Source organism: Ranitomeya imitator, chromosome 3 (genome assembly GCF_032444005.1).
Source record: "Ranitomeya imitator isolate aRanImi1 chromosome 3, aRanImi1.pri, whole genome shotgun sequence".
NCBI classification, from domain to species: domain Eukaryota; kingdom Metazoa; phylum Chordata; class Amphibia; order Anura; family Dendrobatidae; genus Ranitomeya; species Ranitomeya imitator.
The window spans coordinates 543580521-543606172 of record NC_091284.1 but is presented as its reverse complement, the minus strand read 5'-3'; positions in this window follow the sequence as shown (position 1 = coordinate 543606172).

Genomic DNA, 25652 nt, shown 5'->3' with positions numbered 1-25652 from the left:
GTACTCGTTCTCTCATCCGTGTACACAGGGTTTGAACGCCCACATTGCTAGACTAATCTCGTTAGAGATGATGCCCTACTGGTTGGTTGAAAGCAAAGCTTTCAAAGCCCTGATGGCCTACGCAGTACCACGCTATGACCTACCCAGTCGACACTTCTTTGCGAGAAAAGCCATCCCGGCCCTCCTCCAGCATGTCAAAGACCACATTGTCCATGCACTCAGGCAATCAGTCAGTAGAAAGGTGCACCTCACAACTGATGCATGGACCAGTAGGCATGACCAGGGACGTTACGTGTCCATCACGGCACATTGGGTTAATGTGGTGGATGCAGGGTCCACAGGGGACAGCCATAGTGGGACAGTTCTGCCTAGCCCACGGTCTAGGAAACAGTTGGCAGTAGGCGTTCGACACCCCTCCTCCTCCTCCTCCAGAAGCGAAAGCTCGTCCACAGAGCGCAGTCGCCCGACCACTCTATCCGCAGCTGCCAGTGTTGCACACAAGGTGTCACATTATGGAATAGCTAGTGGTAAGTGTCAGCAGGCTGTGTTGGAAATGAAGTGTTTGGGCGACAACAGACACACCGTGGAAGTACTGGCCGAGTACTTGCGGCAAGAAACTCAGTCATGGCTGAACAGTGTACATCTTGAGGCAGGCAAGGTAGTCAGTGATAACGGAAGGAATTTTATGGCTGCCATAGCCCTTTCAGAACTGAAACACATTCCTTGCCTGGCTCACACCTTGAACCTGGTGGTGCAGTGCTTCCTGAAAAATTATCCGGGGTTACCAGCCCTGCTCCTGAAGGTGCGAAGACTTTGCTTGCACATCCGCCGGTCGCCCGTACACTCTAGCCGTATGCTGAACCATCAGCGATCACCTAATAATCGACGTTGCAACAAGGTAGAACTCCACACTGCACATGCTTCAGAGGCTGTGCGAACAGAGGCGTGCTGTAATGTATTTGTGGGAGGATACACATACACGGGCAGGCGGTTGGATGGCAGACATGAAGTTGTCTGGTGTGCAGTTGTCGAAGCTCCAAGACCTCTGTCAAGTCCTTCAGTGTTTTGAGGAATGCACACAGCTGGTAAGTGCAGACAACGCCATCATAAGCATGAGCATCCCACTTATGCGTCTGCTGATGCAAAGTTTGATGCACATTTAGGAGCAGGCGTCTGCGGCCAATGGAGGAGGGAAGCCTTGATGACAGTCAGCCATTGTCTGCTCAGGGAACTCTCCTGGACGAGGTGGCGGACGAAGAGGAGGAGGATGGGGATGAATATTTATGGGAGGAGGATGCTTCTCAGGGGGCAATAGAAACTGGTGGCGTTGCAAGGTCAGGTACAGGGTTTTTGCGGGAGACAAGTGATGTTGATTTGCAAGAAAGTGCTCCTCAACCCAGCACAAGCAGTGAATTGACACCTGGAACATTGGCCCACAGGGCTGATTATGCCTTGCGTATCCTAAAAAGAGACCCCCGTATTGTAAAAATGATGACCGATGACGATTACTGGTTGGCCTGCCTCCTGGATCCACAATATAAAGGCAAATTACAAAATATCATGCCACATGAGAACCTTGAGAAAATATTGGCTACCAAACAAGCAACTTTTGTAGACCGTTTGGTTCAGGGATTCCCAGCGCACAGCGGCGGTGATGGTTCTCACACGAGCTGTAGGGGGCAACATGGCAGAGGTGTTAGAGGTGCACAAATCAGAAGTGGCGTTGGACAGAGGGGTTTTATGAACAGGTTGTGGAGTGATATCGCAATGACTGCAGACACGACAGGTACTGCTGCATCGATTCAAAGTGACAGGAGACAGCATTTGTCCAGTATGGTTACGAATTATTTTTCTTCCCTTATCGATGTTCTCCCTCACAGGTCATTCCCCTTTGATTACTGGGCATCAAAAATAGACACCTGGCCTGAATAGGCAGAATATGCATAACAGGAGCTCGCTTGCCCAGCTGCTAGTGTGCTATCAGAAAGAGTCTTCAGTGCTGCTGGTTCAATACTGACTGAAAAAAGGACTCGTCTGGCTACCCAAAATGTTGATGATTTACCCTTCATTAAAATGAACAAATCATGGATTTCTAATTTTTTTGCCCCACCTTCCCCTGCTGACACGTAGCTTGCCTTAAAAATGTCTTGCTTTTGGCCTCCACTTACTGACTGCTCCAATTCCTCCATTTGCAGCTGCTGAATGTCCACCATAGGCCATTTTTCTACCTCCCTAAATGGTCTGACTCCCCCCACAGGACCGTGGTCACCACTTGGCACAAGCACCCGTGCGAGTGCCGTTTACCTGGACAGGTGGGTGTGCCCACTTTTGGGCGACGGCACTGGCAGAGGGTCCCTCATAGTACAATGAAGTGTCTCTGACGGTGGTGGTGCACACCCAACGTCAGACACACCGTCGTAATATGAGGGGCCTTGTGCCAGTACCACCGCGCACGAGAGAGTGTTCCCCCCAGCTCAAACAGTGCTCTACCACTTGCAAAACTTACCTCTCCCTGCTCCACCACTGTGTAGTCTGTGCTGTTAAATCCTTCAATGGCACTGCCAACACAAATTTGTTGAAATGATAGATGATAGTTAAAATATACAGGGGCCCTGGCCTCCATTTAGACCAGTTAATATTTTGCGCCTACTACCACTGTCTGCTATTCAGCAGAGGAGCCCACCCCAGTACCTAGCTATGCAGCCTTGTTAGTCCTGTTACCAATTTTGAACTGAATTTAGCCAACTTTTTTATTTTAGGCCTGCTAAGTCTGTGTGAGCTTCTCATAACAGCTGTCCTCCTCCGCTGAAAAAAGCTATGCCACCTGTGTACTCCTCTTACCAATCAGAGGCTTATCTAGGGTTTCTGGCACCCGGGGCAAGAATACATTTTGGCATCCTCAGGACATATGCGATTTGTACACTTAGTCATGTACACACGAGCCGCTCTCCCTAATGCTCTCAATGTTCAGTGAAAAACTGAGAGAAGCAGAAGAGAAGCTCGTTGTCACAGGACCATAAATATGAACATTGCATATGAGTGACATGTCCATGTGACGACTACTGGAACCTGCAGAGCTGAATCCTGAAATCGCAGCTTCTGAATTCTCACAACTAATGCACTGCACACTTTTAGGATTCTCCTTTGCCGGTGGACAGTCATGTCAGCACCAGCATGTGATTTGTATACTTCTGACCACATTCGGACTAGACTCTCTCAGTTCATTTTCATTGACTGAGGTCACACATATCTAGTCAGCATGTGACCGCATTAATGTAAATCGCCAGCACGAGAGAATCCTGACAGCTTGCAGGGCGCACTGTGAGAAGTCAGAAGTCTGCAGTCACAAAGAATGACTGCAGACTCATTACAAACCTGGACATCCCCTTTAATGCTCTGAACATAAATAAAAACATGAAAATTAGTCAGTATCACAAATAACATTTACATCCAGGTACCTTATAGATGACGTCGTCTCTGGAGTAGTGTTGAGCGATACCTTCCGATATCGGAAAGTATCGGTATCGGATAGGATCGGCCGATATTCAAAAAATATCGGATATCGCCGCTACCGATACCCGATCCCAATGCAAGTCAATGGGACCAAAATATCGGAATTAAAATAAACCCTTTCTTGCCTTGTAGGTTCATTCTACATGAAGGAAAACAACTAAGAATAATGCCGGATGTATTTGGGGAGGTGGCGGAGACATTAAAGTCATAGAGGTTTAGCCCAATCAAATAGAATAGCATGTTTTTTTTTTTTGTTTTAAGACGTTCGGAGTGACAAAGATATTGACTATGTAAATTTTTTTTTTATTTTGTCAGATATTGATGTTTCACTATTCCACGCCCTTCCCCTTCTTTTTTTTCTTTTTTTTTTTACTTTTCCCACACTTTCATCTTCATCATCATCATCAGCAGCATCTTTGACATCAACTTCTTCTTCACCTTATTCATCTTCTTCTTCATCCTTTACCTTTTTTTTTTTTTTTTTATTACATTCTTCATATTCATTTTATTCAACTATTATTATTCTTCCTATTCTACATATTCTTTTTATTCCACTGTTATTATTCTTCCTATTCTACTTCTTCATCATATTCTCATTTGTGACAGGCATTCCCGTAGTTGTTATCTATAAAAGTTTGAAGATTACACCTTCCGTTCTGCCAGTCACAAAAGTTACATTTGTCCGCGTTCAGTTTGGCCTGCAGCATCAGGCTTTATCCAGGGGCACCACGAGGAGGAACGGACTCACCCCCATACACTGCTTAGTCTTCTTCTGCATATAATTTAGATAATATCTTTTGCTCTGATATTAAGTCTTATGCTTAATGTTCTTCTGCTCTTTGTTCTGCAGCCTCTTGTTCTTCTGCTTCTCGGTCTTCCATGTCGTCGTCTCCAGGGTCGTCGTCTCCAGTGTCGTCATCTCCGCCGTCGTCGTCTCAGCCGTCGTCGTCTCCGCCGTCGTCGTCTCCGCCGTCGTCGTCTCCGCCGTCGTCGTCATCGGGGTGGTCTTCCGGGTCGTCGTCGTCGTCATCGGGGTGGTCTTCCGGGTCGTCGACTTTAGGGTCTTCAACTTGGAAATGTAGCAGAAGGTACAAGAAGGCTGAGAAAATGTCAAGAACCAGCTGATGGAACTGGAACTCGGATGGCTACCCGAAGGTTCAAGAGCCTATGGAACTACCGAGGACCAGCTGACGTTACTGGAACCCGGTTACTAAGCAGGAGGTACCCGTGCTAAAAAGCACTACCAAGGACCGCCTGACGTTGGCGGAACTCGGATACCCAGAAGGAGGCACCTAAGCCAAAGGCTCTGCCCGGAACCAGCTGACGTTACTGGAACCAGGATGGGTAGCCGAAGGTCCAAGAGCCAATGGAACTACCGAGGACCAGCTGACGTTACTGGAACCCGGTTACTAAGCAGGAGGTACCCGTGCCTGAAAGCACTACCAAGGACCACCTGACGTTGGTGGAACTTGGATACCCAGAAGGAGGCACCTAAGCCAAAGGCTCTGCCCGGAACCAGCTGACGGTACTGGAACCAGGATGGGGAGCAGAAGGTACAAGAGCAAAAGACACTGCCGAGAACCAGCTGACGGTGCTGGAACCAGGTGGTGGACCCGAAGGCCCACAGGAGAGGAGAGAACAGCTAGGCCGCGAGGCAGCCGCAGTTACCGAACGCCAACAGTCCTACAGGGGGAGCTGGGCCTACTGGCACTACAGAACCAGCCTTGACTACCAGTTCACGCAGCCCACATAGGAAGCTCCTAAACTGGAGGCACCCTGGAGTTGGCTAACCCGACCGCACCACGACGGGGCAAGCATAGGCGTCTCAGTGAACTTGACACAACCCGGAAACAGCTGACGGTGCTGAAACCAGGCTTGGCACGAGGGAGTACCTGTGACAAAAACACTGCCGAGAACCAGCTGGCGGTGCTGGAACCCGGATGCGTTGCCCCAGTGTGCAAGAGCCAATGGCACCGAGGACCAGCTGACGGTGCTGGAACCCGGTTACTAAGCTGTAGGTGCCCGCGCTTAAAAGCACTACCAAGGACCGCCTGACGTTGGCGGAACTCGGATACCCAGGAGGAGGCACCTAAGCCAAAGGCTCGGCCCGGAACCAGCTGATGGTGCTGGAACCAGGTGGTGGACCCCAAGGCCCACAGGAGAGGAGAGAACAGCTAGGCCGCGAGGCAGCCGCAGTTACCGAACCCCAACAGTCCTACAGGGGGAGCTGGGCCTACTGGCACTACAGAACCAGCCTTGACTACCAGTTCATGCAGCCCACATAGGAAGCTCCTAAACTGGAGGCACCCTGGAGTTGGCTAACCCGACCGCACAACGACGGGGCAAGCATAGGCGTCTCAGTGAGCTTGACATAACCCGGAAACAGCTGACGGTGCTGAAACCAGGCTTGGCACGAGGGAGTACCTGTGACAAGAACACTGCCGAGAACCAGCTGGCGGTGCTGGAACCCGGATGCGTTGCCCCAGTGTGCAAGAGCCAATGGCACCGAGGACCAGCTGACGGTGCTGGAACCCGGTTACTAAGCTGTAGGTGCTCGCTCTTAAAAGCACTACCAAGGACCGCCTGGCGTTGGCGGAACTCGGATACCCAGGAGGAGGCACCTAAGCCAAAGGCTCGGCCCGGAACCAGCTGACGGTGCTGGAACCAGGTGGTGGACCCAAAGGTCCACAGGAGAGGAGAGAACAGCTAGGCCGCGAGGCAGCCGCAGTTACCGAACCCCAACAGTCCTACAGGGGCAGCTGGGCCTACTGGCACTACAGAACCAGCCTTGACTACCAGTTCATGCAGCCCACATAGGAAGCTCCTAAACTGGAGGCACCCTGGAGTTGGCTAACCCGACCGCACCACGACGGGGCAAGCATAGGCATCTCAGTGAGCTTGACACAACCCGGAAACAGCTGACGGTGCTGAAACCAGGCTTGGCACGAGGGAGTACCTGTGACAAGAACACTGCCGAGAACCAGCTGGCGGTGCTGGAACCCGGATGCGTTGCCCCAGTGTGCAAGAGCCAATGGCACCGAGGACCAGCTGACGGTGCTGGAACCCGGTTACTAAGCTGTAGGTGCCCGCGCTTAAAAGCACTACCAAGGACCGCCTGGCGTTGGCGGAACTCGGATACCCAGGAGGAGGCACCTAAGCCAAAGGCTCAGCCCGGAATCAGCTGACGGTGCTGGAGCCAGGTGGTGGACCCCAAGGCCCACAGGAGAGGAGAGAACAGCTAGGCCGCGAGGCAGCCGTAGTTACCGAACCCCAACAGTCCTACAGGGGGAGCTGGGCCTACTGGCACTACAGAACCAGCCTTGACTACCAGTTCACGCAGCCCACATAGGAAGCTCCTAAACTGGAGGCACCCTGGAGTTGGTTAACCCGACCGCACCACGACGGGGCAAGCATAGGCGTCTCAGTGAGCTTGACACAACCCGGAAACAGCTGACGGTGCTGAAACCAGGCTTGGCACGAGGGAGTACCTGTGACAAGAACACTGCCGAGAACCAGCTGGCGGTGCTGGAACCCGGAAGCGTTGCCCCAGTGTGCAAGAGCCAATGGCACCGAGGACCAGCTGACGGTGCTGGAACCCGGTTACTAAGCTGTAGGTGCCCGCGCTTAAAAGCACTACCAAGGACCGCCTGGCGTTGGCGGAACTCGGATACCGAGGAGGAGGCACCTAAGCCAAAGGCTCGGCCCGGAACCAGCTGACGGTGCTGGAGCCAGGTGGTGGACCCCAAGGCCCACAGGAGAGGAGAGAACAGCTAGGCCGCGAGGCAGCCGCAGTTACCGAACCCCAACAGTCCTACAGGGGGAGCTGGGCCTACTGGCACTACAGAACCAGCCTTGACTACCAGTTCACGCAGCCCACATAGGAAGCTCCTAAACTGGAGGCACCCTGGAGTTGGCTAACCCGACCGCACCACGACGGGGCAAGCATAGGCGTCTCAGTGAGCTTGACACAACCCGGAAACAGCTGACGGTGCTGAAACCAGGCTTGGCACGAGGGAGTACCTGTGACAAGAACACTGCCGAGAACCAGCTGGCGGTGCTGGAACCCGGATGCGTTGCCCCAGTGTGCAAGAGCCAATGGCACCGAGGACCAGCTGACGGTGCTGGAACCCGGTTACTAAGCTGTAGGTGCCCACGCTTAAAAGCACTACCAAGGACCACCTGGCGTTGGCGGAACTCGGATACCCAGGAGGAGGCACCTAAGCCAAAGGCTCTGCCCGGAACCAGCTGACAGTGCTGGAACCAGGTGGTGGACCCGAAGGTCCACAGGAGAGGAGAGAACAGCTAGGCCGCGAGGCAGCCGCAGTTACCGAACCCCAACAGTCCTACAGGGGGAGCTGGGCCTACTGGCACTACAGAACCAGCCTTGACTACCAGTTCACGCAGCCCACATAAGAAGCTCCTAAACTGGAGGCACCCTGGAGTTGGCTAACCCGACCGCACCACGACGGGGCAAGCATAGGTGTCTCAGTGAGCTTGACACAACCCGGAAACAGCTGACGGTGCTGAAACCAGGCTTGGCACGAGGGAGTACCTGTGACAAAACCACTGCCGAGAACCAGCTGGCGGTGCTGGAACCCAGATGCGTTGCCCCAGTGTGCAAGAGCCAAAGGCACGACCTAGGACCAGCTGACGGTGCTGGAACCCGGTTACTAAGCTGTAGGTGCCCGCGCTTAAAAGCACTACCAAGGACCGCCTGACGTTGGCGGAACTCGGATACCCAGGAGGAGGCACCTAAGCCAAAGGCTCGGCCCGGAACCAGCTGACGGTGCTGGAACCAGGTGGTGGACCCCAAGGCCCACAGGAGAGGAGAGAACAGCTAGGCCGCGAGGCAGCCGCAGTTACCGAACCCCAACAGTCCTACAGGGGGAGCTGGGCCTACTGGCACTACAGAACCAGCCTTGACTACCAGTTCACGCAGCCCACATAGGAAGCTCCTAAACTGGAGGCACCCTGGAGTTGGCTAACCCGACCGCACCACGACGGGGCAAGCATAGGTGTCTCAGTGAGCTTGACACAACCCGGAAACAGCTGACGGTGCTGAAACCAGGTTTGGCACGAGGGAGTACCTGTGACAAAAACACTGCCGAGAACCAGCTGGCGGTGCTGGAACCCGGATGCGTTGACTATCAAAGATTGTCTTCCTACAGCCCCAACTAGCTGTGTTGGAGCAAAGGGTAAGCAGGGGGAGCAGAGTGTAGGCCGAAGCCTGCACTGGAGTCAGCTTTGTGTCTGCGTTGCGTTTGCAGGACACTTTGCCGGCTACACAGCGGGGGAACAGCTGGCGGTGCTGAACCCCATTAACACATTGGCTGGTGTTTTTCTCTGTGCAGCTAGCACGTCCGGGCAAAAACTGGCGGTGTTAGAGCCCAGGGTCAGCAGGAGGAGGAGAGGAGCAGAGTGTAGGCCGAAGCCTAGTTGAACCAATTTCAAAGGTAACCTTTAACCCCCCCTCAGGTGTTGCAAGGTACAAGAGCCACACCTTGTGCAGCATTAATGCTGCACAAGTAAAAGGTTGCTCTATTTAGTTTGCTCCTTGCACACGCTGAATAAAACACGTACACTATTTAGCCCATTATACTGTCAAACAGTAGTGGAGGCATGACTTGTCTTTTTAAGGAGATGCAGCACAGGTGTCAAAATTTACACCTAGGTGCTGGGCGAAGATTCCTGAGCATAGTTATTTGCTGTACAGGAGTCTGCGCTCTTGTTATCCCTTGGCCATGCGCTGTCATGCTATGAAACCCAGACCCGCAGTGTCTTTTAATAAAGTCACACTGCAGAGCTGGGATTCGTGACCTTGCGCAGTAAATTTTGTTGCCTGTCCCTCATGTCCTTACACCTGCATCAGACTGGGCGGCCTCATCTGATCCCTTCTCGCATGCCGCGGCCATGAGGCCGCACATTCTGAAGAAGGTGGAAGGAGATGAGTAAAGACAGGCGAAGATATCCACTGCTCGTGCCCATCAATCACACCCTCGCAGTCAAAATAAGCAAGACAATGAGGAGCGTGGTTTCAGGCAGGGCGGACGCACAGCCGCAGCCAGCCAACCAAAGATGTCAGAAGACGGGCAGCGCTAACAAGGGGGGTGCTGCGTGTCATTAAAAAGGAAAGTCACACCTCAGGGACATTGTAATGGTCTGTAATGAGACACATTTTTTCCGTGTTTAATTAAACGTGGGCAAGTAGACAAAGTCAGCCACCTTGTACAAATGCAGCAGTACTGCTGTACAAGGTGGCTGTTATACATAGAAACACCTTGTGGTGGGTGGCAGGGTCCCTTTAATTTCAGTTCATGTGCCTGCGTGGCATTTGCAGGTCACGTTGCCGGCTACACAGCAGGGGAACAGCTGGCGGTGCTGAACCCCACTAACACATTGGCTGGTGTTTTTCTCTGTGCAGCTAGCACTTCCGGGCAAAAACTAGCGGTGTTAGAGCCCAGGGTCAGCAGGAGGAGGAGAGGAGCAGAGTGTAGGCCGAAGTCTGCACTGGTGGCAGCTTTTGTTCTGTTGTGCCTGCGTGGCGTTTGCAGGTCACATTGCCGGCTACACAGCTGGGGAACAGCTGGCGGTGCTGAACCCCACTAACACATTGACTGGTGTTTTTCTCTGTGCAGCTAGCACGTCCGGGCAAAAACTGGCGGTGTTAGAGCCCAGGGTCAGCAGGAGGAGGAGAGGAGCATAGTGTAGGCCGAAGCCTAGTTGAACCAATTTCAAAGGTAACCTTTAACCCCCCCTCAGGTGTTGCAAGGTACAAGAGCCACACCTTGTGCATCATTAATGCTGCACAAGTAAAAGGTTTCTCTCTTAATTTTGCTACTTGCACACGCTGAATAAAACACGTACACTATGTAGCCCATTCTACTCTAAAACAGTAGTGGAGGCGTGACTTGTCTTTTTAAAGAAAAGCAGCCCAGGTGTCGAAAATAACACCTTGGTGCATGGGCGCAGCTTCCTGAGCGTTGTTATTTGCTGTACAGGAGTCTGCGCTCTTGTTATCCCTTGGCCATGCGCTGTGAGCGCTTCCTGTCTTCTGACCTCATTTCATGTCGGCCGATGCGGTTAGCGATGGACATGAATCCCAGACCCACAGTGTGTTTTCTAAAAATCACACTGCGTGGCTGGGATTCGTGGCCTTGTGCAGTAAATATGTTTGCCGCTCACACATGTCCTTACACCTGCTTCAGACTGGGCGGCCTCATCTGATCCCTTATCGCATGCCGCGGTCATGAGGCCACCCAGTCTGAAGAAGGCGGAAGGAGATGAGTGAACACAGGCGAACATATGCACTGCACATGCCCATCAATCACATCCTCGTTGTCCAAAAAAATAAGACAACGAGGGGCGTTGTTTCGAGCAGGGCAGACGCACAGGCGCAGCCAGCTAACCAATGATGTCAAAAGACGGGCAGCGCTAACAAGGGTGGTGCTGCGTATCATTAGAAAGGAAAGTCACACCTCAGGGACAGTGGAATGGTCTCAATGAGACACATTTAGTACGTGTTTAATTAAACGTGGGCAAGGAGAAAAAGTCTGCCACCTTATACAAATGCAGCAGTACTGCTGTACAAGGTGGCTGTTATACAAAGAAACACCTGGGGGTGGGGTGCAGGCTTCCTTCAATTTCAGTTCATGTGCCTGCGTGGCGTTTGCAGGACACGTTGCCAGCTACACAGCAGGGGAACAGCTGGCGTTGCTGAACCCCACTGACACATTGACTGGTGTTTTTCTCTGTGCAGCTCGCATGTCCGGGCAAAAACTGGCGGTGTTAGAACCCAGGGTCAGCAGGAGGAGGAGAGGAGCAAAGTGTAGGCCGAAGCCTGCACTGGTGGCAGCTTTTGGTCGGTTGTGCCAGCGTGGCTTGTGCTGGACACGATGCCGGCTACACAGCAGGGGAACAGCTGGCGTTGCTGAACCCCACTAACACATTGGCTGATGTTTTTCTCTGTGAAGCTAGCACGTCCGGGCAAAAACTGGCGGTGTTAGAGCCCAGGGTCAGCAGGAGGAGGAGAGGAGCATAGTGTAGGCCGAAGCCTAGTTGAACCAATTTCAAAGGTAACCTTTAACCCCCCCTCAGGTGTTGCAAGGTACAAGAGCCACACCTTGTGCATCATTAATGCTGCACAAGTAAAAGGTTTCTCTCTTAATTTTGCTACTTGCACACGCTGAATAAAACACGTACACTATGTAGCCCATTCTACTCTAAAACAGTAGTGGAGGCGTGACTTGTCTTTTTAAAGAAAAGCAGCCCAGGTGTCGAAAATAACACCTTGGTGCATGGGCGCAGCTTCCTGAGCGTTGTTATTTGCTGTACAGGAGTCTGCGCTCTTGTTATCCCTTGGCCATGCGCTGTGAGCGCTTCCTGTCTTCTGACCTCATTTCATGTCGGCCGATGCGGTTAGCGATGGACATGAATCCCAGACCCACAGTGTGTTTTCTAAAAATCACACTGCGTGGCTGGGATTCGTGGCCTTGTGCAGTAAATATGTTTGCCGCTCACACATGTCCTTACACCTGCTTCAGACTGGGCGGCCTCATCTGATCCCTTATCGCATGCCGCGGTCATGAGGCCACCCAGTCTGAAGAAGGCGGAAGGAGATGAGTGAACACAGGCGAACATATGCACTGCACATGCCCATCAATCACATCCTCGTTGTCCAAAAAAATAAGACAACGAGGGGCGTTGTTTCGAGCAGGGCAGACGCACAGGCGCAGCCAGCTAACCAATGATGTCAAAAGACGGGCAGCGCTAACAAGGGTGGTGCTGCGTATCATTAGAAAGGAAAGTCACACCTCAGGGACAGTGGAATGGTATCAATGAGACACATTTAGTACGTGTTTAATTAAACGTGGGCAAGGAGAAAAAGTCTGCCACCTTATACAAATGCAGCAGTACTGCTGTACAAGGTGGCTGTTATACATAGAAACACCTGGGGGTGGGGTGCAGGCTTCCTTCAATTTCAGTTCATGTGCCTGCGTGGCGTTTGCAGGACACGTTGCCAGCTACACAGCAGGGGAACAGCTGGCGTTGCTGAACCCCACTGACACATTGACTGGTGTTTTTCTCTGTGCAGCTCGCATGTCCGGGCAAAAACTGGCGGTGTTAGAGCCCAGGGTCAGCAGGAGGAGGAGAGGAGCAAAGTGTAGGCCGAAGCCTGCACTGGTGGCAGCTTTTGGTCGGTTGTGCCAGCGTGGCTTGTGCTGGACACGATGCCGGCTACACAGCAGGGGAACAGCTGGCGTTGCTGAACCCCACTAACACATTGGCTGATGTTTTTCTCTGTGAAGCACGCATTTCCGGGCAAAAACTAGCGGTGTTAGAGCCCAGAGTCAGCAGGAGGAGGAGAGGAGCAGAGTGTAGGCCGAAGCCTAGTTGAACCAATTTCAAAGGTAACCTTTAACCCCCCCCTCAGGTGTTGCAAGGTACAAGTAAAATGCTGCACAAGTAAAAGGTTGCTCTATTTAGTTTGCTCCTTGCACACGCTGAATAAAACACGTAGACTATTTAGCCCATTATACTGTCAAACAGTAGTGGAGGCGTGACTTGTCTTTTTAAGGAGACGCAGCACAGGTGTCAAAATTTACACCTAGGTGGTGGGCGCAGATTCCTGAGCGTTGTTATTAGCTGTACAGGAGTCTGCGCTATTGTGATCCCTTGGCCATGCGCTGTGAGCGCTGCCTGTCTTCTCACCTCATTTCATGTTGGCCGTTGCGGTTAGCAATGGATATGAATCTCAGGCCCACAGTGTGTTTTTCAAAAAGTAACACTGCGTGGCTGGGATTCGTGGCCTTGTGCAGTAAATATGTTTGCCGCTCACACATGTCCTTACACCTGCTTCAGACTGGGCGGCCTCAGCTGATCCCTTATCGCCTACCACGGCCAGGAGGCCGCACAGTCTGAAGAAGGCGGAAGGAGATGAGTTAAGACAGGCGAACATATGCACTGCACATGCCCATCAATCACACCCTCGCAGCCAAAATATATGAAACGAGGGGGGTTGTGTCGGGCAGGGCGGACGCACAGGCACAGGCAGCCAACCAATGATGTCAGAAGACGGGCAGCGCTACCAAGGGGGGGGTGCGTGTCATTAAAAAGGAAAGTCACACCTCAGGGACATTGTAATGGTCTGTAATGAGACACATATACTTTACGTGTTTAATTCTACGTGGGCAAGGATAAAAAAACAGCCACCTTGTACAAATGCAGCAGTACTGCTGTACTAGGTGGCTGTTATACATAGAAACACCTGGGGGGGTGGGGCCAGGTTCCCTTTAATTTCAGGTTTCCCTTTAAGCCCAGGGTCAGCAGGAGGAGGAGAGGAGCAGAGTGTAGGCCGAAGCCTGCACTGGTGGCAGCTTTTGTTCTGTTGTTCCAGCGTGGCTTGTGCTGGACACGTTGCCGACTACACAGCAGGGGAACAGCTGGCGGTGCTGAACCCCACTGACACATCACCTAGTGTTTTTTCTGTGTAGACAACACTTCCAGGTGGCAACTGACAGTGTTGAAACCCAGGGAATCAAAGAGGAGCAGAGTGTAGGCCGAAGCCTGCAGTGGAGCAAGTTGAAAGGGAACCTTTAACCCCCCCCCCAGGCATTTGTTGCTGAAAGAGCCATCTTGTACAGCAGTAATGCTGCACATGGAAAATGGTGGCTCCGAAAATTATGCTCCTTGCAAACGCTGAAGTACACACTCATATAATGTGTCCCCTCACACTGTCAAACCATCCCGGAAGTGGGACTTTTCTTTGTAATGTGACACAGCAAAGCCGTCATTCCAACCCCCTTGGTGCCGTGCGCCACCTCCTCAACGTTGTTTGGTTCTGTCACGGAGCCCGTGCTGTAATGTTATCCCTTGGCCATGCACAGTTAGCGGTGCCCGTCTTCTGACATCATGTAGGTGTCAGGCTGGCAGTGCCTGTGCGTCCAAGCTGCCCGAGATCCAACCTTGCAGTGTCATCTAATGTAGTCCCACTGCGGGCCAGGGATCCATGGGCATGCGCAGTGCATATCATCGCCTCTCACTCACCTCCTTCCTGCTTCTTCAGACTGTGCGGCGTCACGGCCGTCGCATGCTATTAGGGATCAGCTGACGCCGCCTAGTCTGAAGAAGCGTGAAGAAGGGGACTGAGAGGCTAGTATATGCACTGCGCATGCCCATGGATCCCAGGCCCGCAGTGTGACTCAATCAGAAGACACTGCGAGGCGGGATCTCGGGCAGCGCGGCCGCACAGGCGCAGCCAGCCTGACACCAAATTAAGTCAGAAGACAGGCAGCGCAAATAGGGCATGCCCAAGGGATAACAGAACAGCGCAGGCTCCGTGACAGCTTAAAACAACGCTGAGGAGGCAGCGCATGGCACCAAGGGGGTAGGAATGACGGCTGTGCTGTGTCACATTACGAAGGAAAGTCCCAGCTCCGGGACGGTATAACGGTATCAGTGAACACATTTTATAAGTGTTAAGTTCTGCGTCTGCAAGGAGCTAAACCAAAAGAGCTACCTTTTCCTTGTGCAGCATTACTGCTGCACAAGATGGCTCTTTCAGTAACAAACGACAGAGGGGGGGGGACAGGTTTCCTTACATTTAGGTTGTTGTGCCAGCGTGGCGGTCGCAGGACACATTGCCGGCTACACAGCTGGGGATCAGCTGACGTTACTGAAACCCAATAACACTGGGTCGTATGTTTTTACTGTGCAGCCTGCACTTCTGAGCCGCAACTGGCGGTGTTGGAGCCCAGGAATAGCAGTTCAGGTGGTAGAAAGATGAACACAGCAGGAGACCTGGATGACACCCAATTACTTAATCAGGCAGAGGAGTGGCAAATTCCTGCGAGATCCAGGCCTGGTTCATTTTCAGGAAAGTAAGCCGGTCAACGTTATCGGAGGACAGTCGCATGCGACGGTCTGTTAGTACACCACCTGCGGCACTAAAGACACGTTCCGATAAGACACTAGCCGCAGGGCAAGCCAGCACCTCCAATGCATACTGGCTTAGCTCTGGCCATGTATCCAGCTTAGAGACCCAAAACTTGAACGGGGAGTACAGTAAGAGGGCAAGCCATGTAGTCTGTCACCATCTGACGGAACCGTTGCCTCCTGCTGACTGGAGCCGCCGGTGATGGTGTAGACATTTGGGGCGGGCACACAAAAGTGTGCCAGAGTTGTGCCATACTGGGCTTGCCTTGGGCAGAGGCACTGCTTCTGCTCCCTCTTTGGGCAGAGCCTCCCCCACTGCCTCGACGCACTGAGCTGCTTTGTAAAGCACTAGCAGCACTCCTCTCAGTTGGACAGGAGAAGATGATGGAATTCACCAGTGTGTCGTGGTACTCCCGCAATTTACGCTCCCGGGTCAACGCTGGGATGAGGTTTTGGACGTTGTCCCGGTAGCGAGGATTGAGGAGGGTGAACACCCAATAATCAGGCATGTTGAGAATGTGGTCGATGCGGCGGTCGTTTCTCAGGCACTGCAGCATGAAATCCACCATGTGCTGCAGAGTGCCAACTGGCCCAGAAACGCTGTCCCCTGCTTGAGACATGATCTCTGCCCGCTCGTCATCACCCCACCCTCGCTGTACACACTGACCACTGGACAATTGTGTTGCTCCCTCCTCTGGACGGAGCTCTTCCTCCTCCATTGACTCCTCCTCATCCTCCTCACAAATTGGCCCCTGCGTACCCCTTTGTGAGGAACCACGTGGCGCTGACTCTCCAGAAGCTGATGGAAAAGGTGACTCCTCATCCTCCACCTCTTCCACAACATCATCCCTTAACCCTTGCAAAGTTTGCTGAAGCAGGCAGATAAGGGGGACAGTCATGCTGACTAGTGCATCATCTGCACTTGCCATCCGCGTGGAATAATCAAAAGGACGCAAAACCTGGCAGATGTCCTTCATAGTGGCCCACTCTGTGGTTGTGAAGTCTGATCGGCGCTGACTGCGACTTCTTTGCGCCTGATGCAGCTGGTACTCCATAACTGCTTGCTGCTGCTCACACAACCGCTCCAGCATATGTAACGTGGAATTCCACCGGGTAGGTAGGTCACATATGATGCGGTGTTCCGGAAGGCGGAATCGGCGCTGCAGAGCAGCAATGCGGGATCTGGCCAAGCTGGAACGCCGCAAGTGAGCACACTCTAGGCGGACCTTGTGCAGCAGGGCATCAAGATCTGGATAGTCCCTCAGAAAACTCTGCACAACCAAATTGAGCACATGTGCCAGACATGGGATGTGAGTGAGGTTGCCAAGGGCCAAAGCTGCCACCAGATTTCGGCCATTGTCACACACTACCATGCCTGGCTGGAGATTCGCTGGCAGTAACCACACATCGCTCTCCTGCTTGATGGCATTCCAGAGCTCCTGCGCTGTGTGGCTTCGATGCCCCAATGAAACTAGTTTCAAGATGGCCTGCTGACGTTTGGCCACGGCTGTGCTCATGTCGGTCATAGGTAAACGTTCACGGGTCCATGTGGAGGTGGACTGTGACGGATCCTGCAGAGAGGAATCTGAGGAACTGGTGTAAGAGAAGGAGTCGATGCGTACAGACTGGATTCCTGCAATCCTTGGAGTGGGCAGGACACGTCCTGCGCCACTCGCACGATCTGTACCTGGCTCAACAACATTAACCCAATGGGCAGTGAGGGAAACGTATCGCCCCTGTCCATGCTGACTGGTCCACGCATCGGTGGTGAGGTGGACCTTGCTACTGACGGCGTTCAGTAGCGCATGTTTTATGTTTGCCTCAACATGCCTGTGCAGGGCAGGGACAGCCTGCCTGCTGAAGTAAAAGCGGCTGGGCACCTTGTACTGTGGGACTGCCAATGCCATCAAGTCACGGAAGCTGTCAGTCTCCACCAGCCTGAACGAGAGCATTTCCAGGGCAACAGTTTGGCAATGCCTGCATTCAGAGCCTGTGCTCGGGGGTGGTTGGCCGAGAATGCCCGCCTTTTCTCCCATGCCTGTACTACCGATGGCTGTAGAGTAGACTGGGAGTGTGAGGATGACTGGGAAGGTGGTGCTGTGGGTGGAATTACACAAGGTCTCTGGACAACAGTGCCAGAGGTTCTTCCATGGCGATCCTGGGAGGAAGCCAAAGCAGCTGTGTGTGAGCTGGAGGAAGAGGCAACACGAGCTGAAGAGGTGGTAGCTGCCGCTGTTGGTTGGCCTACATCTTCGGTCTGTTTCTGTAACTCCACCGCGTGCCTGGTCCGCACATGTTTCCACATATTTGTGGTATTGAGGTTGCTGACATTTTTCCCTCTTTTTACTTTCTGATGACACAGCTTGCATTTGACAAAACAAATGTCATCTGCAACTGTGTCAAAAAAGGACCAGGCACTGCAAGTCTTGGGAGCGCCCTTTTTGGCTTTGGAAAGAGACAGGCTCCTAACGGGTGCCAAAGTGGAGGCTACAGGCTCTGCAGTCTTCCCCCTCCCTCTCCCTCTTTGGCCCGTAAGGGGAAGCTCTTCCTCAGAGCTGCTCCCACCACCTTCCTGTTCCTCACGCCACGATGGGTCAAGGACCTCATCATCTCCACTACCCTCTGCCACCAACTGCTCCTCCTGGGTAGTCTCGGCAGCACAGTACGCATCAGAAAGCGGCACCTGAGTTTCATCATCAGATGCGTACTGCGCTGTGGTCACCGGAGGCACTGGCCCACCCGCCTCTTCAGAGTCAGAGAGACAAAGCTGTTGGGCATCACTGCACACTGCCTCTTCTTCCATTTCTCCAATGCTGCTTGGCTGGCCCCCTGTTTCCAAACCAAGAGATTCAGAGAACAGAAGTAGAGACGGCTCCTGTCCTAGGCTCTCTGACTGCCTGGCCAATTTGGCAGGTGGTGAAGAGACAGATGGCTGCTCTCCAGTGCTCTGTGCCTGAGAGGATGTGGCACTAACTGAAGTCGATGCCGAGGCGTTAGCTGCCATCCACCCGACAACGGCTTCAATTTGGTCTTCACGCAGCAGCGGTGCACGGCGCTCTCCGACAAAGCTGCACATGAAGGACTGTTCCCTGCTGAAACTGAGTGACGACGAGTCACCGGCGCCCGCAGCAGGCACAGAATCACCACGTCCTCTCCCTGCTCCTCTCCCTGCTCCGCGCCCACGCCCACGTGCCTTACTCCCTGCCCTCTTCATCTTGGTTGACAGATAAAGATAAGCAGAAAAGTGCTAAGGCCTTAGTGTGCTTATTCCTGAAATGCTCCTCCTAACAGGTGTAAGAAACACTAATGTTGTAAAGTGTGGACTAAACTTTATTATTTTTCAAATGTGGCCTACACAAGTGTTAAGTTGTGTTTGGTGAACTTTACTTTTTTTTTGTGCAGATCGGGCTACAGAGCTAGTTTAAATCACACGGAGACCGTGCAGACAGCCGTAAATGGCGCTGCAAGGCCAAACAACCCTCCTCTAGGTTATCCTATGTACTGTTTTTCCACTATTTAGCTGGAGACGGGTGGAAAGACACTAATAGGAATTATTTTTTTAAAATTTTAAACAGGCTGCACTATTTGAAAAAAAGGAAATTGTATTTCAAGGTATGAGGCAGTAACGCACCCTGAGCTGAATCCAACCGGCTATAGCTGCACACAGACTACAGGGCGAGCTGCGCTCACACAGAGACCGTGCAGACAGCCGTAAACGGCGCTGCAAGGCCCAATAAACCCACTCTAGGTTATCCTATGTAGTGTTTTTCCACTATTTAGCTGGAGACGGGTGGAAAAACACTAATAGGAATTTTTTTTTTTTAATTTTAAACAGGCTGCACTATTTGAAAAAAAGGAAAATTTTTCTCAAGGTATGAGCCAGTAACGAACCCTGAGCTGAATCCAACCGGCTATGGCTGCACACAGACTACAGGGCGAGCTGGGCTCACACGGAGACCATGCAGACAGCCGTAAACGGCGCTGCAAGGCCCAAAAACCCCCCTCTAGGTTATCCTATGTAGTGTTTTTCCACAATTTAGCTGGAGACGGGTGGAAAAACACTAATAGGGAATTTTTTTTAAAATTTTTAAACAGGCTGCACTATTTGAAAAAAAGGAAAATTTTTCTCAATGTATGAGCCAGTAACGAACCCTGAGCTGAATCCAACCGGCTATGGCTGCACACAGACTACAGGGCGAGCTGGGCTCACACGGAGACCGTGCAGACAGCCGTAAACGGCACTGCAAGGCCCAAAAACCCCCTCTAGGTTATCCTATGTAGTGTTTTTCCACAATTTAGCTGGAGACGGGTGGAAAAACACTAATAGGGAATTTTTTTAAAAATTTTTAAACAGGCTGCACTATTTGAAAAAAAGGAAAATTTTTCTCAAGGTATGAGCCAGTAACGAACCCTGAGCTGAATCCAACTGGCTATGGCTGCACACAGACTACAGGGCGAGCTGGGCTCACACGGAGACCGTGCAGACAGCCGTAAACGGCGCTGCAAGGCCCAAAAACCCCCCTCTAGGTTATCCTATGTAGCGTTTTTCCACAATTTAGCTGGAGACTGGTGGAAAAACACTAATAGGAAATTTGAGAAAAAATGTGCAGCAGGCTGCACTATGAGCAAAAAAGGACAACTGTGTGAGGCAGTGTGAACCCCCCCTGAGCTGAATACAACCGGGTATATGGCTGCACACAGACTACAGAGTGAGCTGCACACACACACACACACACACACAGAGACCTTGCAGAACGCTGTTAAAACAGCGCTGCAAGGCAAGAGCAAGGTGAACAGTGAAGAACACACAGCGTTTTGCTAAATTAGCCTTTGGAAAGGAAAATAAAGCAATTAGCTAGCTCAACTGGCCCTCAGTTAGAACACAGCATCCTGTCCCTAACTGAAATCACAGCAGAGTGGGGGGAACGTTTTTTATAGTGCAGAGTGACATCATTTCAGCAGCCAATCACAGCCTTGCCAGTACTTACATGCCCACCATGCTAAATAGGATGTGCCCACACTTCCAATCATTCCTCATTGGCTGCTGCGTTCAGTTTGAATTCTGGGAACTTCCGATTCCGGTATCCGATACGCGGGAAGTATCGGAATTCGGTATCGGAATTCCGATACCGCAAATATCGGCCGATACCCGATACTTGCGGTATCGGAATGCTCAACACTACTCTGGAGTCATTCTCCTTTTCTTCATCTTGTCCAGACCCCATGATGAGTTTTCTCATCCACAGCCATCTCTGCAGACCTCCATCTTCTCCGCTTTTTTGCAGAAAATCTCCACATGATGCCCTTAAAGATACAAGTGTCATTATAATGCTCCTGAATTAAAAATTGCCCCTCACTATATTGTCTGCACAAAATATGACCCCCACACTGTCCCTCTTATGGTACATGCTCTTCACACTGACCTCTCCTTTCCATACTGGCCCCCCTTTTCACACTGTTCTCTCACACTGTGCATCCTCTCTGGGCCCAGTATTTATACTGTACTCTCTCATCACACTCCCCCTCCTTGGTATACTGTCCCCTCCAGGCTGTGTCCTTACACTGTCCCCCCATGCTACGCCCCCACAGTTTCTATTCTGTGCCCACTCACTTTTCTCACCCCCTACTATCTCCTCACGCTATTCCCCTCCCTCCTCATACTGTCTCCTCTCACATCCCTCCTGTTCACCATACTGTCTCCTCATATATTTACCCCCTCACTTTCTATACTGCCTGCTCACCTGACTCCCCATACTGTGTCTGCACACATCCCATCACCCTCACTTCCCGTACTCTGTTCACATACATTTTTCACATAGCTACTCATACTGTGTCCACATACATTCCCCCGTTCGCTCCTCATACTGTTTGCTCACATCCCCCATACTGTTTCCTCAGATATGCCCCCCATTCTCCTGTACTGTTTTCTCATGCCCATTATTTTCCTTTTCCCCACCCCATCATTGCTCTCGCCACCTCCATCTTTGCCTTCTCCACCACTACTATCATTGCTTTCTCCCCCACCACTGTTATGATCAGGTGGCCTTGGAGCAGCATGAAATGACCTTCGCTGGAGCAGTGGTAACTTTACTGACCGCAAACCCTGATCCTATCACCGCAACTAGAAGTAGCCATGGGGTGTGCCTAAGCAGACCTAGACACCTCGACACAGCCTAAGGACTAAATATCCCTAAAGATGGAAATAGGAAAACTCTCTTGCCTCAGAGTAGACCCCCAAAGGATAGTTAGCCCCCCACAAATAATGACTGTGAGTAGGAGAGGAAAAGACACACGCAGACAGAAAACAGGGATAAGCAAAGGAGGCCACTTCTGCCTAGATAGGAAAGGATAGTACAGGATACTATGCGGTCAGCATAAAACACTACAAAATATCCACAGCAGAAAAATACAAAAACTCCACCACCTAACTAAAGATGTGGAGAGTATATCTGCGACTCCAGCGAGTCCAACTAGACTGAGAAAAACATCAGGCACAGTCTAGCAGGAACAAAATAGAAACAAGATAAGCACAGAAAATAAACACACAGCAGTGTGTCTAAAAAAATGAAGCAAACACTTATCTTTGCTGATTTGGCAGTAAGCAGGAGAGGCCAGGCAGAGGACCAACACTTCCAAAGGAACATTGACTACTGGCAAGGACTAATGAGTCCTGCACAGCTAAATACCCCAGTCAGAATTGCAATTAGCAGAAACACCTGTCCAAGACTGCTGCTCAGGAATAACTGCATTACCATCAACAACCACCGGAGGGAGCCCAAGAGCAGAATTCACAACACATCACCCCATAATTTCCCATTCCACCAACTCCATCATTTCCTCCTTTTCCTTTTCCACCATATCCATAATTTTCTCTTCCCCCACCATCCCCATCATTGCCCTTTCCACCATCATCATCATTGTCCTTTCTGCCGCCATCACCATACTTGCCCATTCCACCACCTCCATCATTTTTCTCCCCCTCCAATATCATCAGTGTGCTTTCCACCACCACCATCCTTGTCCATTCTACCACCTCCATCATTTCTTCTCCCCTTCATTATTGCCCTTTCCTCCACCTCCATGATTTCCTCCTCCCCACCATCATTGCATTCACCTCCCACCACTATCATTGCCAATTCCAATTTCCACCTCCATCTTTGCCTCCCCCCATCATTGCCCATTCCACCACCTCCATCATTTCCACCCCACCTCCATCATTGCCCATTCCACCTCCATCAATGCCCATTCCACCACATCCATAATTTCCTCCTCCCCTTCCATCCCAATAATTGCACTCTCCCTGTCAGCCCTCGCCTCTCCTCCCCATACACACACACACAAAACCATTTACGTCTCTGCACATTCACCCGCATTGCTATGCATGCACGCACAAACACACACATACATACATACATATTGCGTACAGTATAATGGCCACACCTAGTTACTCCTTCACACTCAGCTGAGCTCCGTACACCTTGCACACACGGCTCTGCTCCGTACACCTCGTACACACATGGCTCCACTCCATACACCTTGTACACATGCGACTCTGCTCCGTACACCTTGTATAGACGTGGCTCTACTCCGTAGACCTCGTACACACGCGGCTCCGCTTCATACACCTCATAGACAAACATGACTCCGCTACCTACACCTTGCACACACGGCTCCACTCCGTACACCTCATACACACTTAGCTCCGCTCCGTACACCTCATACGCACACGGCTCCACTCTGTACACCTCGTATGCACACGGCTCCGCTCTGCACACCTCGTACACACACGGCTCCGCTCTATATACCTTATACACACACGGTTCCATTCCGTTCACACACGGCTCCACTCCATACACCTTGCACACACCCAGTTCCACTCCGTACACCTCATACACACACGGCTCCGCTCCATACACCTTGCACACACCCAGTTCCGCTCCGTACACCTCGTACACACATGGCTCCCCTCCATGCACCTTGCACATACCCAGCTTCACTCCATACACCTCATAGACACACATGACTCTGCTCCATACACCTTGCACACAAGGCTCCACTCCGTACACCTCGTACACACCCAGCTCTGCTCCGTACACCTCGTACACACGCGGCTCCACTCCAAACACCTTGCACACACCCAGTTCTGCTCAATACACCTCATACACACACACGGCTCTGCTCCATACACCTTGCACACACCCAGTTCCGCTCCGTACACCTCGTACACACACGGCTACGCTCCATACACCTTGCACACACCCAGCTCCGCTTCGTACACCTCATACACACACGGCTCCACTCCATACACCTTGCACACATGGCTTCCGCTCCGTACAACTCATACACACACAGCTCTGCTCCATACACCTTGCACACAGCCAGTTCCGCTCTGTACACCTTGTACACACACGGCTATGCTCCATACACCTTGCACACACCCAGCTCCGCTTCGTACACCTCATACACACACGGCTCCACTCCATACACCTTGCACACATGGCATCCGCTCCGTACAACTCATACACACACAGCTCTGCTCCATACACCTTGCACACACCCAGTTCCGCTCTGTACACCTTGTACACACCCAGCTACGCTCCATACTCCTTGCCCACACGGCTTCCGCTCTGTACACCTCATACACACACGGCTCTGCTACATCCACACAAACCACTCCTGACCCCACACAAAAGCTTACCCTCATCCAGCACCATGAGAACCAGCAGAGTCCTGCACTACACGGAGGCCCTTGATCATGTGACTCCTGACTCCTCCCCTCCTGTGTCCTCATCACAGGTCCTGTACGCACAGAGCAGCAGCAGCAACAGCTGTGGTGTACGGCTCTCTGCGGTGGAGGGGCTCTGCTGTGGGGTAGTTACGCCGCTGACACTTGGGATTCAACGTGCTGCACTTTCTCTGAGCCGGCTGTCAATTTGACAGGCGGCTCAGAGAACGGGACTATCTCAAAGTGGGGGCGGCAGAATGCCGCCGACGAGGAGCCTCCTTGGACCACCTCATCATCAGACTGACCGCTGGCGCCCCTTGTCTCCTGCGCCCGGGGCAAATGCCCCGGCCGCCCCCCCTGGATACGCCACTGCAGCCAAGAGGCCCATGATCACTCTGGATGAACTGCAGAGATCTTCAGCTGAGGTGGGACAGTCTGTCCATAGGACAACAATCAGTCGTACACTGCACAAATCTGGCCTTTATGGAAGACTGGCAAGAAGAAAGCCATTTCTCAAAGATATCCAAAAAAAAGTGTTGTTTAAAGTTTGCAACAAGCCACCTGGGAGACACACTAAATATGTGGAAGAAGGTGCTCTGGTTAGATGAAACCAAAATGTAACTTTTTGGAAACAATGCCAAACAATATGTTACTCCGTCCCCACTGTCAAACATGGTGGTGGCAGCATCATGGTTTGGGCCTGCTTTTCTTCAGCAGGGACAGGGAAGATGGTTAAAATTGATGGGAAGATGGATGGAGCCAAATACAGGACCATTCTTGAAGAAAACCTATTGGAGTCTGCAAAAGACCTGAGACTGGGATGGAGATTTGTCTTTCAACAAGACAATGATCCCAAACATAAAGCAAAATCTACAGTGGAATGGTTAACAAATATACATATCCAGGTGTTAGAATGGCCAAGTCAAAGTCCAGACCTCAATGCAATAGAGAATCTGTGGAAAGAGCTGAAAACTGCTGTTCACAAACGATCTCCATCAAACCACACTGAGCTCGAGCTGTTTGCCAAGGAAGAATGGTCAAGAATTTCAGTCTCTCAATGAACAAAACTGATAGAGACATACCACAAGCGACTTGCAGCTGTAATCGTAGCAAAAGGTGGTGCAACAAAGTATTCAGTTAAAGGGTCGAATAATATTGCGCGCCCCACTTTTCAGTTTTTGAATTTCCACAAAAAATTAAAATAACCAATAAATTTCGTTCAACTTCACAATTGTGTTCCACTTGTTGTTGATTCTTCACCAAAAAATTACATTTAGCATCTTTATGTTTGAAGCATGATATGTGGGAAAAGGTTGAAAAGTTCCAGGGAGTAGATTACTTTCGCAAGGCACTGTAACTAGATCTTTAATAGCGACATGGCTGATTTTGTTTAAAATATTTTCTGCAGCCAAAAAAATCATCAGCAGAGTGTTTTGGGTTTTACTGTGCTTTTTTGTGTTTTCAAGTTTCTTGGTGGTGGGAA